Source organism: Salmo salar, chromosome 01 (genome assembly GCF_965601325.2).
Source record: "Salmo salar chromosome 01, fSalSal1, whole genome shotgun sequence".
In the NCBI taxonomy this organism is placed as follows: Eukaryota; Metazoa; Chordata; class Actinopteri; order Salmoniformes; family Salmonidae; genus Salmo; species Salmo salar.
The window spans coordinates 166,566,000-166,577,894 of NC_138291.1; the positions used below are offsets into that span (position 1 = coordinate 166,566,000).

The window sequence follows — 11,895 nt, forward strand, 5'->3', positions numbered from 1 at the left end:
GACCCTGCTGCTCTGAGCTCTGTGTGATTGGTGATTGAGGTGTGGTGGTAGGTTGTGAGTTTGGATGACTTGTTTAGTTTGTGTGTTTTAAGTAGGCTGCTGTGTACAAAATAGCTGCCTCAGCAGTCTCCCAGTTTATTGAAGCACCCTCTGTTGATTGGTTGGTGGGGTTGCGTAAAGTAGACCTTTGCGCTATAGCTGACCATTATGGACTCTTCATCCCTGAGAAAGCCCTAAAGGCTGAGCTTTTGGTGCTAGTCAGGGAGGGTTTAATGAGAAAACACATTTTCTTGTTGAAAGATCAGGAGAGGGAGGCTTCAGGAGAGGAGACAGGGTAGACCTTCCGATGCCAAGTCGGAGGACGGCGCGGAGGAAGGAGTTGCTCATACCCCTTTACATTGCCCCGTTCCGACACTTTATCTTCTGCTTCTGGTCGTTCAGACGGGACCGCTAGGCTAAAGGTGAGGCTGGGCCGTTTGGAAATGGCACAAAAAGATAAAGAGAGAGATAGACAGATTGATTTAGAAATTAGGAAAATGGAAATTGACAAGGAGGTGAGGATCCGACAACTGGAGCTAGACGCTGGCTCCAGTGCGATTCCACAACCTGCCCATCATCAAGCCCACTTCGACGTGAGTAAAAATATTGCTTTAGTCCCTCCATTACGGGAGTCGGAAGTTGATTGCTATTTCTCTGTATTTGAGAGTGTGGCTGCATTGACCACTTAAGGTTTGGCCGCTCCTGTTACAATGTAAATTGTCTGGGAAAGGCCAGAAAGTAGTAGCTGCTCTCTCCCTGGAAGACCGTTTACAGTATGATATAGATAAAACAACCGTGTTGCGGGCTTATGAGTTGGTACCTGAAGCTTATAGGCAGCACTTCAGGAACCACAAAAAACCCTCTCACCGTACATTTCTTGAGTTTGCAAGGGACAAAGAGTCTCTGTTTAATCGCTGGTGTTCAGCCAGCAAAGCTAACACCTTTGCTTATATTCGGGAGTTGATGCTGTTGGAGGATTTTAAAAGCAACCTCCCTGATAGGATTGTAGTTCATTTAAATGAACAGAAAGTGGCAACATTGGCTCAGGCAGCAGTGTTGGCAGAAGACTGTCTTTGGTGCACCTCCTTCTGAAGAATAAACCGAAACAGTCCCTGTCACTATCCCCAAAATTAAAAAGCATGGGTTTAGTCCACTCTTTGGCTCGTCCGTTGGACCGAGTTATTGATTCAGCATTTGGGAAACAGGATCCTATCTATGCTCCGTTTATCTCTGCCGGTTGTGTTTCCTTAACTGGAGAACAAGCGGATCAAAAGCCCATTCTTACGAGACACCGTGGCGGTGCAGTCAGTAATCGTTACTGACGCTTTACCCTGGTCTCCTGTAAGGAGTGCATGTAGTAAGTTGTAGTACATTGTAGAACAGTGTAGTAAGTTAGATTTGCTAAAAGGTTATTGGCAAGTGCCTCTGACCTCTCGAGCTTCTGACATCTCTGCTTCGTGACGCCTGATAACTTCGTACAATACACTGTAATGCCCTTTGGAATGTGTAATGCACCTGCTATTTTTCAGCGCCTAGTTAACATTGTGTTCGCAGATGTGCCAAATTGTACTGCTTACCTTGACGATGTGGTGATTCATTCGTCTACTTGGTCTGATCATCTCGCCACCTTGAAAAGTGTGTTTTAGTGGTTGGAGAATGCTTCTTTAACCATCAATTTGGCCAAGTGTGAGTTTGGGAAGGCTACTGTAACTTACTTAGGGAAGCAGGTGGGATGAGGTCAAGTGCACCCAGTAACTGGCAAAGTGGAAGCAATTATTGCTTTTCCTGCTCCCACGACTCGCCGCCAGTTGCGCAGATTCCTGGGGATGATAGTGTGTTATCGTACATTCTGAAATTATTTTTTGACGGTAGTAGCTCCCCTTACATCTCTGCTTAGTCCCAAAGTACCATTTAAGTGGTCCCAGGAATGTAACCATGCTTTTGAGTCCGCCAAAGCTCTACTTTGTAGTGCCCCAGTACTTGCCGCCCCCAACTTTGACAAACCTTTTAAGTTGGAGGTAGACGCTAGTATAGTGGGGTGGGTGCGGTTCTCTTGCAGGAAGATGAAGAGGGAGTGGGTCGGCCCATCAGTTTCTTCTCCCGTAAGTTCAACTCATGTCAGTCAAGGTACTCCACCATTGAACAAGAGACGCTGGCTTTATTGCTAGCCTTACAGTTTTTTGAGGTATATGTGGGCTCCAGTGCCTTGCCTGTACTGGTCTTCACGGACCATAATCCTTTGTTGTTTTTGAAGCAAATGTACAATCAGAACCGCCGCCTTATGCGTTGGGCTCTGATTGTACAAGGATACAATGTACAGATTCACTATGTGAAGGGTTCGGCGAATATGGTTGCCGACGCTCTATCACGGGTTTAGTAACTGGGGATGCATGTGGATTTTTGTTGTTGCAAACTGGACGTTTTGGGGTGGGCGTGTTACGATCTCCAGTTTCTGTGTTGTTGTGGGTTTGTATGTGTTTATGTGTGTATTTCAGGAAATTACTTCCTGAAGTCCAAAGCAGCTGATTGGTCGGCCCCAGTGCAGATTGGAGCTCTGATCCCGCCCTCTCGTTAGGGGATACAGCTGTTGGCAGTTACCGACTCCTCCATAGATTTAAAAGCCAGTGTTCCTTTGTAGGAAGCGAGACCTTCTTTGTATGTGCTGTGTTGGTTGTAGGGTTGGTAAATTTGTTGTAGAGTATTTTGTATTATTACCGTGTGAAGGAAATAAATTCCCTGTTAATGGTCAAATTCTCCTTACCCGCACCTGCAATCACATACCTCTTTCACTCCACGGGGAGTTGAGTGTAGCAGGGTGTTGCGTTCCCTCCTCTAAGAGGCGTGCGTAACAGGCTAGCTCACGTATCGATAAATTGAAATAGCAAACATTAGTGGCAAACTATTTTAGTTTTCATACTTTTATAAAATGTGATTAACTAGTATCATAATCCATTTTGGTACATTGTTATGTTTCAGATTACTTTATAAGAAATTATGTGTAGGTGTAAGCACTAGTACTTTTCATTTGCCCAGGCTAGTCTATTGTTCAGTCCGTGTGAGCCTGGTGCTGTGGTTGTGTAAAGTCCTTTGCATTGCCCAGGCTAGTTATTGTTCAGTCCACGTGAGCCTAGTGCTTTAGTTAAAGTGTAAAGCATTTTGACTAAGTTTTATTTTCTTATTCCTGTAAGAGATTAAACACTATATTAATGATTATATGAAAAGGTACTCATGGTATATATATTGTGTGATCCTGTTTGTAAAACAGGTCAGGTTTTTTTGAGTATGGATGGCGAGTCGCCCGAACCCATGACATCGGTAAGAAGATTTGCATGCAGAGATTTATTTTCCTTGGAGGACACTGAATTTGCACTGTCATACTACAGTGTGGTAGGATTTTTCTTGCAAGACATCATTGCATCATACATTGCAGTGGGATTGTTATAAGCACATGCTACACTTAAACACCTTATAGTGATTATTGATAGGCAGTCAGTCACATTTGATTCCATGTCATAGTGGTTAATGTCAGTATTTGTGAATTGGTTCGTGTTTTCTGTGGATTCATGTTTATTGTATTGCTATTGAACTTTGAACATTGAAATCTGAGAGACCCTCAGATTAAAAGAGTTGGGTGCACCCTAGTAAACTATAGGCAGGATATGCGGCCGACATCTAAGTCTATTGTACTATTGATGTATTTCATTCATATTGAGCTCATTGTACAAATTTCACATATCATTATTTACTCAAGGTGATACATTTTTTTGTAAGTACAAAATACAAGCCGACATACTTTTCCTAAATGATTCAGTTGTGTGGTTTTCATTTCTCCCTACTGCTCCAGTAGCGAACCTAACTGGTCGAATAGAGTTTAAGCTTAAAAGTATAGTAGCCCATAGTGTTAAACAATTGTTACACACTGCATTCTGAAAATATTCAGACCCCTTGACCTTTTCCACATTTTGTTACGTTACAGCCTTATTCTAAAATTATTTAAATCCATTTTTTTCCCTCATCAATCTACACACAATACCATATAATGACAAAGCAAAAACAGGTTTATAAAAAATGTATTAAAAAAAAAAACAGACCCTTTGCCATGAGACTGAAAATTGAGCTCAGGTGCATCCTTTTTCCATTGATCATCCATGAGATGTTAAAACTTGACTGGAGTCCACCTGTGGTAAAATCTATTGATTGGACATGATTTGGAAAGGCACACACCTGATTATATAAGGTCCCACAGTTAACAGTGCATGTCAGAGCAAAAAAACAATAAATAGAATTTACCACAGGTGGACTCCAATCAAGTTCTATAAACATCTCAAGGATGAGCAATGGAAACAGGATGCACCTTAGCTCAGTTTTGATTATCATAGCAAAGGGTCTGAATACTTACAGTACAAATCAAAAGTTTGGACACACCTACTCATTCAAGAGTTTTTATTTATTTTTACTATTTTCTACATTGTAGAATAAAATTGAACACATCGAAACTATGAAATAAAACATATGGAATCACGTAGTAACCAAAAAAAGTGTTAAAACAAATCAAAATATATTTTAAATTTGAGATTCTTCAAAGTAGCCACCCTTTGCCTTGATAACAGCTTTGCACACGCTTGGCATTCTCTCAACCAGCTTCATGAGGTAGTCACCTGGAATCCATTTCAATTAACAGGTGTACCTTGTTAAAAGTTAATTTGTGGAATTTCTGTCAGGAATCCCGCTTCCTGAGTCTGTTTTCTGCTTGAGTTGCCTGTTTTCTGTCTTGGAGTCTGTTTCCTGAAGTTCCTGAACGCACCCTGTCTGGTTGCCAGGCAACGAAGCTAGGCGGGAGAACTCTTGATTACCCGCACCTGCATCTCATCAGCTATCTGCACACCTGGTCCTGATCATCACCTCTCCACTTCATAAGCTCTGACCTGACATCCATTCCCTGCCGGATCGTTAGCAATGTTGTGTTATGTTGTGTCAGCGTATCAGCCTCAAGTTTACTAGTTTTGTTGTTCTGTACTTTTTGCTTGCCGTGTACTCACCTCCGTTTACTCTGTCTACAGTCATTCTCCGGGAACATTCACCCCACCCCTGCCTGGTCGTCGGTGGCTTCTGTGACATCATTGGATCTGCCTATTCACTCTCACCAACTCACCTCCGCTGCCCGCTCCGTCTCCTGGATTATTCTGCTTTCACATTTGAGTCTGTAAATAAATACTCACCTTCGTTCCACTCACCTTGTCCTGGTCTGCTTCTGTGTTCTGCTTTAGAGAATCGTGACAATTTCTTTCCTTCTTAATCCATTTGAGCCAATCAGTTATTTTGTGACAAGGTAGGAGTGGTATACAGAAGATAGCCCTATTTGGTAAAAGACCAAGTCCATATTATGGCAAGAACAGCTCAAATAAGCAAAGAGAAATGACAGTCCATCATTACTTCAAGACATGATGGTCAGTCAATGCGGAAAATTTCAAGAACTTGAACGTTTCTTCAAGTGCAGTCGCAAAAACCATCAAGCGCTATGATGAAACTGCCTGTCATGAGGACCGCCACAGGCATGGAAGACCCCAGAGTTACCACTGCTGCAGAGGATAAGTTCATTAGAGTTACCATCCTAAGAATAAATGCTTCACAGATTTCAAGTAACAGACACATATCAACATCAGTAGTTCACAGAAGACTGCGTGAATCAGGCCTTCTTGGTCAAATTGCTACAAAGAAACCACTACTAAAGCACAACAATAAGAAGAAGAGACTTGCTTGGGCCAAGAAACACGAGCAATGGACATTAGACTGGTGGAAAAGTCCTCATTTTAGATTTTTGGTTCCAACCAAAAATGAGACGCAGATGGAACAGTGTGAGATGCAGATGGAACAGTCTATGACTTGGGTGGCTGGAGTCTTCGGAAAAATTGAGGGCCTCTGACACCGCCTGATATAGAAGTCCTGGATGGCAGGAAGCTTGGCCCCAGTAATGTACTGGGCTATAGGCACTACCCTCATTAGCACCTTGCGGTCAGATGCCAAGCATCTTGCGATGACATACCAAGTGGAGATGTAGCCAGTCAAATTGCTTTCAATGGTGCAGCTGTAGAACTTTTTGAGGATCTGACAGCCCATGACAAATCTTTTCAGCCTCCTGTGGGGGAAGAGGCGTTGTCGTGCCCTCTTCACTACTCTGTTGGTAACACTTGCAAATCTGTGTACGCAACCAATAAACGTTGATTTGATTTGTAATCGGTGATGACTGACCATCAAGTTAGCATTGTCAAATCTGGTTAATTTAGATAGGGGTCTTCTCAACATGACACATAGGCCTCTGAGTATCATGAGTGACCGTCAAGTAGTACAGGCAGTAGATTCATGTGAGATGTTACACAAATCAGCTAAAACATGGTCACTCTACTGTATCAGCAAGATATTTATGAGGCCATCAGACAAGCAGCTTGTATTCATACACTTTTACTCTAATGGAGTAGACAAGATAGATTGGTACTTTCCATGTACCCTTTCCCCCCAACAGTTAAACTTTACATATCTGGTGTTTTTTTGCCTCTGTTTTCACATCTATCACTATTCACCTCTGTCCCTCTCTTCTTCTCATCTCTCCAGGATAGGAATATAAATGTGCAAACTGTCCCACCGAGTAGACCCTATTGTAACGCCCTGGCCATAGAGAGGGGTTTTTTGTTCTTTATTTTGGTTAGGCCAGGGTGTTACATTGGGTGGGCGTTCTATGTTCCTTTTTCTATGTTTTGGTATTTCTTTGTTTTGGGCCATGTGTGTGGCTCCCAATCAGGCACAGCTGAAGCTCGTTGCTGCTGATTGGGAGTCACACATAGGAGCATGTTTTTCCTTTGGGTTTTGTGGGTAATTGTTTCTGTTTAGAATATTTTCCTAACAGGACTGTTTGCTGTCGTTTTTGTTCATTTTGTAGTGTTCTCTTGTTTGTTGAATTAAAATTCTAATGATGAACACATCCTCTGCTGCACCTTGGTTCCCTCTTACAGACAGCCGTTACAGAATTACCCACCAAAAACGGACCAAGCAGCAGAGGAAGGAGAGGCACCAGGAGAAGGACTCATGGACTTTGGAGAAGATGGAGAGGATCGTTCAGGATTCCTGGAGATGGGAGGAATTACTGGACGAAGGTGAACCATGGGCTCAAGCTGGGGAGTATCGCCGCCCGCAGTGGGAGATCGAGGCGGCGAGAGCTGAGAGGCGCTGGTACGAGGCAAGGGAGCGCAACGGACACGGGAGGCAGCCCCACAATTTTTTGGGGGGGGGGCACACGGGGAGATTGGCAGAGTCAGGTGGTAGACCTAAGCCAACTCCCCGTGCTTACCGGAAGCAGCGTGGTACTGGTAAGACACCGTGTTATGCTGTGGAGCGCACGGTGTCCCCAGTGCGCGTTCAAAGCCCGGTGCGCTACATACCAGCCCCCCGCAAGTGCCATGCGAGTGCAGGCATCGAGCCAGGGCGGATGGTGCCAGCTCAGCACGTCTGGTCTCCAGTGCGCCTCCTCGGTCCAGGTTATCCTGCGCCGGCGTTGCGCACTGTGTCTCCAGAGCGCTGGGAGGGTCCAGTTCGCCCAATGCCTGCTCTCCGCCCGTGCCGGGCCAAAGTGGGCATTCAGCCTGGAGTGTGGGTAAAGAGTGTCCGTACCAGAACTCCAGTGCTCCCCCACAGCCCGGTTTATCCTGTGCCTCCTCCTCGGACCAGGCCTCCAGTGGGTCTCCCCATCCTGGTCCATCCTGTGCCACCTCCCAGGACCAGGCCTCCAGTGGGTCTCCCCATCCTGGTCCATCCTGTGCCACCTCCCAGGACTAGGCCTCCAGTGGGTCTCCCCATCCTGGTCCGTCCTGTGCCACCTCCCAGGACTAGGCCTCCAGTGGGTCTCACCTGCCCAGAGCTGCCCGCCAGTCAACAGTCGTCAGAGCTGCCCGCCAGTCAACAGTCGTCAGAGCATCCCGCCAGTCAACAGTCGTCAGAGCTGCCCGCCAGTCAACAGTCGTCAGAGCTGCCCGCCAGTCAACAGTCGTCAGAGCTGCCCGGCAGTCAACAGTCGTCAGAGCTGCCCGCCAGTCAACAGTCGCCAGAGAGGCCAGACTGCGCTGAACTGCCGGAGTGGCCAGACTGCCCTGAACTGCCAGAGTGGCCAGACTGCCCTGAACTGCCAGAGTGGCCAGACTGCCCTGAACTGCCAGTGGCCAGGGACGCCCGCCAGCCCGGTGAGTCCTGTGCCTACGCCTAGGGCCAGGCCTCTGTCCTGTCTCCCCAGCCTGGTGAGTCCTGTGCCTGTGCCCAGGGCCAGGCATCCATCATGTCTCCCCAGCCTGGTGAATCCTGGGTCAGTGCCGTCGGAGCCGCCAGGGACGCCCGCCAGCCGGGCGCCGCCAGGGACGCCCGCCAGCCGGGCGCCGCCAGGGACGCCCGCCAGCCGGGCGCCGCCAGGGTCGCCCGCCAGCCGGGCGCAGCCAGGGTCGCCCGCCAGCCGTGCACAACCATCGCCGCCCGCCAGCCGGGCGCAACCAGGGTCGCCCGCCAGCCGGGCGCAACCATCGCCGATCGCCAGCCGGGCGCAACCAGGGTCGCCCGCCAGCCGGGCGCAGCCATCGCCGCCCGCCAGCCAGGCGCAGTCAGCATCGCCCACCAGACCTTCGGCGCGGCCAGGTGCGCCACATAAGAGGGCGACGTCAAGGGTGGAGCAGAGGCCACGTCCCGCACCTGAGCCGCCGCCGTAAGAAGGCCCACCCGGACCCTCCCCTTCAGAGTCAGGTTTTGCGGCCGGAGTCCGCACCTTTGGGGGGGGGGGTACTGTAAAGCCCTGGCCATAGAGAGGGGTTTTTTGTTCTTTATTTTGGTTAGGCCAGGGTGTTACATTGGGTGGGCGTTCTATGTTCCTTTTTCTATGTTTTGGTATTTCTTTGTTTTGGGCCATGTGTGTGGCTCCCAATCAGGCACAGCTGAAGCTCGTTGCTGCTGATTGGGAGTCACACATAAGGAGCATGTTTTTCCTTTGGGTTTTGTGGGTAATTGTTTCTGTTTAGAATATTTTCCTAACAGGACTGTTTGCTGTCGTTTTTGTTCATTTTGTAGTGTTCTCTTGTTTGTTGAATTAAAATTCTAATGATGAACGCATCCTCTGCTGCACCTTGGTTCCCTCTTACAGACAGCCGTTACACCTATGTTTTATTGCTTTTCTTGAACTTCATTTTCTCCTTCATACATATAAAGTAAACATCTACTACACTTGCAAAATATGTCCTTATAAATAATGTGTATGTTTGATGCCCCACAAGGTCTATTGTTAGTGTGGAGTGGCTGAAGAAAGAGCATGTAGGAAGTTAGCTACACCTCAAACACATGGAAATACACTTGAAAGTACAGTTTCGCAAAATTGATATCTGGAACCTTAGCAAAAGCAACAGATTTAACCCAAATAAAAGACACCCCACGATGAAACAACATCTCTACATGGTTTCTTGAGACTGAGTCACAGTCACGCCTGATGATGACACAGTTACTGTAGTCTGTAACAACCAAGACAGACATCTTATCACTCCACTATTATTATCATCCTTCTCCTTAAAGGAAAAATCCACTCATAAACTCTTTTAGTATTTATTTTTTCATTAGTCCACTGTTGATAAAGTGTGGATTTTTTCTTTAAATGTGTAACCATGGCAACTCAGGCTTAAGCTCTCTCCCTTCTCTGCATGGTCTTTCTTCATGAGATGATGAAACCCCGATTAGAATTATTCTATGTGAATGCCCATATTAAATAGTTCAATGCTCTCCAATGGCAGAGCGGACACAGGAAGGCAACCCATCTGAGGTATTCAGACTAATCGACCGCTCAGGCAGACACATGCTCACATGTTGAGAGAACATATGTTCATGTTCATCTATAAAGGAATTGCAGTTGCGTCACAAATCACCTAGCAACCGCACCAAGTGCCATGTTGGAAGACCAAACTCAGTCTGTTGGGAGTCCTCCAATCGTCCACATGGCGGGCTAAGTTTTGCTACCACGGGAAACTTCGGGAAGATTGCCCATTATTTCGTTTTTCTAAGGACCCAGAAAAGTGAGAGAACCTATTTAAGTAAATATTTAAAACAATGTATTATTATCTAGCTTACTACAGAAACTTAGTGTGCAGGCTAATTCAAATGAGTTGCTAACATAATGTTCGCTAGTTAGCTAACTTTACATTTTCATGACTTTCCCTCCTGGGTGAGGATCAAAGAGAGCACCCCTCCCCCTCTCTCCCTACCGGTCGTAAACTTTCTCTCTCTTGCACTGCGGTATAGAGAAGTCAAAAATCCTTTATGTGTAGAGAGAGACTCTTGCCAAAGCTTCAAACATCAAAAGATTGGGCATTGGAACATTAGTTTTCAAATCCAAATGTCTGGAATGGTTGGTGGGGATCCAAACAATAAATCCTGTCAAAAGTTTATTGTTTTGTGATATCCTTAAGGACGATATAACTAAATAACAGTATCTCTGAAAGTGTACGCATTCGAGGGGTCGGGTTTGCATCTAAATGTTGTAGAACTTATATGATTAAGGATAAGAATACTTTTGTGAAGATGAAATGTGATTTTAGCCTTCGAGAGGAGAATTGTTTTTCATGTACAGACAGACGCCTCACAAGTCCTCAACTGGCAGCTTCAATAAATAGTACCCGCAAAACACCAGTCGCAACGTTAACAGTGAAGAGGTGACGCCGGGATGCTGGCCTTCTAGGCAGAGTGTCACGTCCTGACCAGCAGATGGAGCTGTTGTCGTAGTTTTGGGGTCAGGACGTGACAGTCTTGTGTGTGTGAATGTTCTGTGTTGGTCTTGTGACTCCTGATCAGGAACAGCTGGGGATTGTTGTTCCTGATTGGGAGTCATATATGTAGGAGTATGTTTGTCACTTGGTTTTGTGGGTAGTTGTCCTTGCACTGCGTTGTATGTGCCTGCAAGACTGTTGCTGTTGTCTTTATTGTTTTTTTGTCCAGTGGATACTTTACTCCTTTTTTTAAATTAAAAAACATGAGTATCCACATACCTGCTGCACCTTGGTCCATTCTTGACGACAGACGTTACAGAACTACCCACCACCAAAGGACCAAGCAGCAGAAGAGGAGGAAGCCACAGGAGAACAAAATGGAGGAATGGACATGGGAGGACGTCCTGGACGGCAAGGGAGCCTACACCTGGGAGGAGATCCTGGCCGGAAGGGAAAAATCCTATCGCCATTAGCATAACAAAATTGTATATATATATTTTTTCAAATATAGGACTATTTTATATCGTTTTATAGATACACCTCTCCTGAATCGAACCACGTTGCCCGATTTCAAAAAGGCTTTACAGCAAAAGCAAAACATTAGATTATGTTAGAGGAGTATATCGTAAAAGTAGCCACATAGCCATTTTCCGACCGTCAAGAGGTTTTAAGACTTCCCTCAACAATTACATTGTCTATGCTAATTATTGTGTTTAAATTGTAAAGAAAGAAAATAGTTGCGCTATAAGAAAAAAGTTGTATTCAATGGGGCTAGGCAAAATACTTTTAATTTCACCCATTCAATAATATAGCCTACTATTAGAGTACAGTATTTTTACAATAACACATGTTCCAAATGACATTTTCTATATTTATACAGTTTAAAGGGGCACTTTTGTCATGACGACAAGGCGAAGGTGCTCTACTCAAATGGCACAACAGAATCGTTCAGATTGACCAAATCACATCATATAATAACCATCTCATATAATTCAGGGATGCTGTAATGTCCATACATTTTTCTCTCCTCTTATGAATAAAGTATTCAACAAATTATCATTGGGTTGATAACCACTGGAGT

The 11,895-nt window shown here is 45.5% G+C and overlaps 1 long non-coding RNA gene across 1 annotated transcript; it reads left to right on the top strand.

The window, feature by feature from the left end:
- The first annotated feature begins 269 nt into the window (after nt 1-269).
- On the top strand, nt 270-5,268 carry LOC145858662 (uncharacterized). Its single transcript, XR_014379147.1, has 2 exons — nt 270-632; nt 5,100-5,268. It is a non-coding gene; the product is annotated as an uncharacterized LOC145858662 (long non-coding RNA).
- Nucleotides 5,269-11,895: the final 6,627 nt, after the last annotated feature.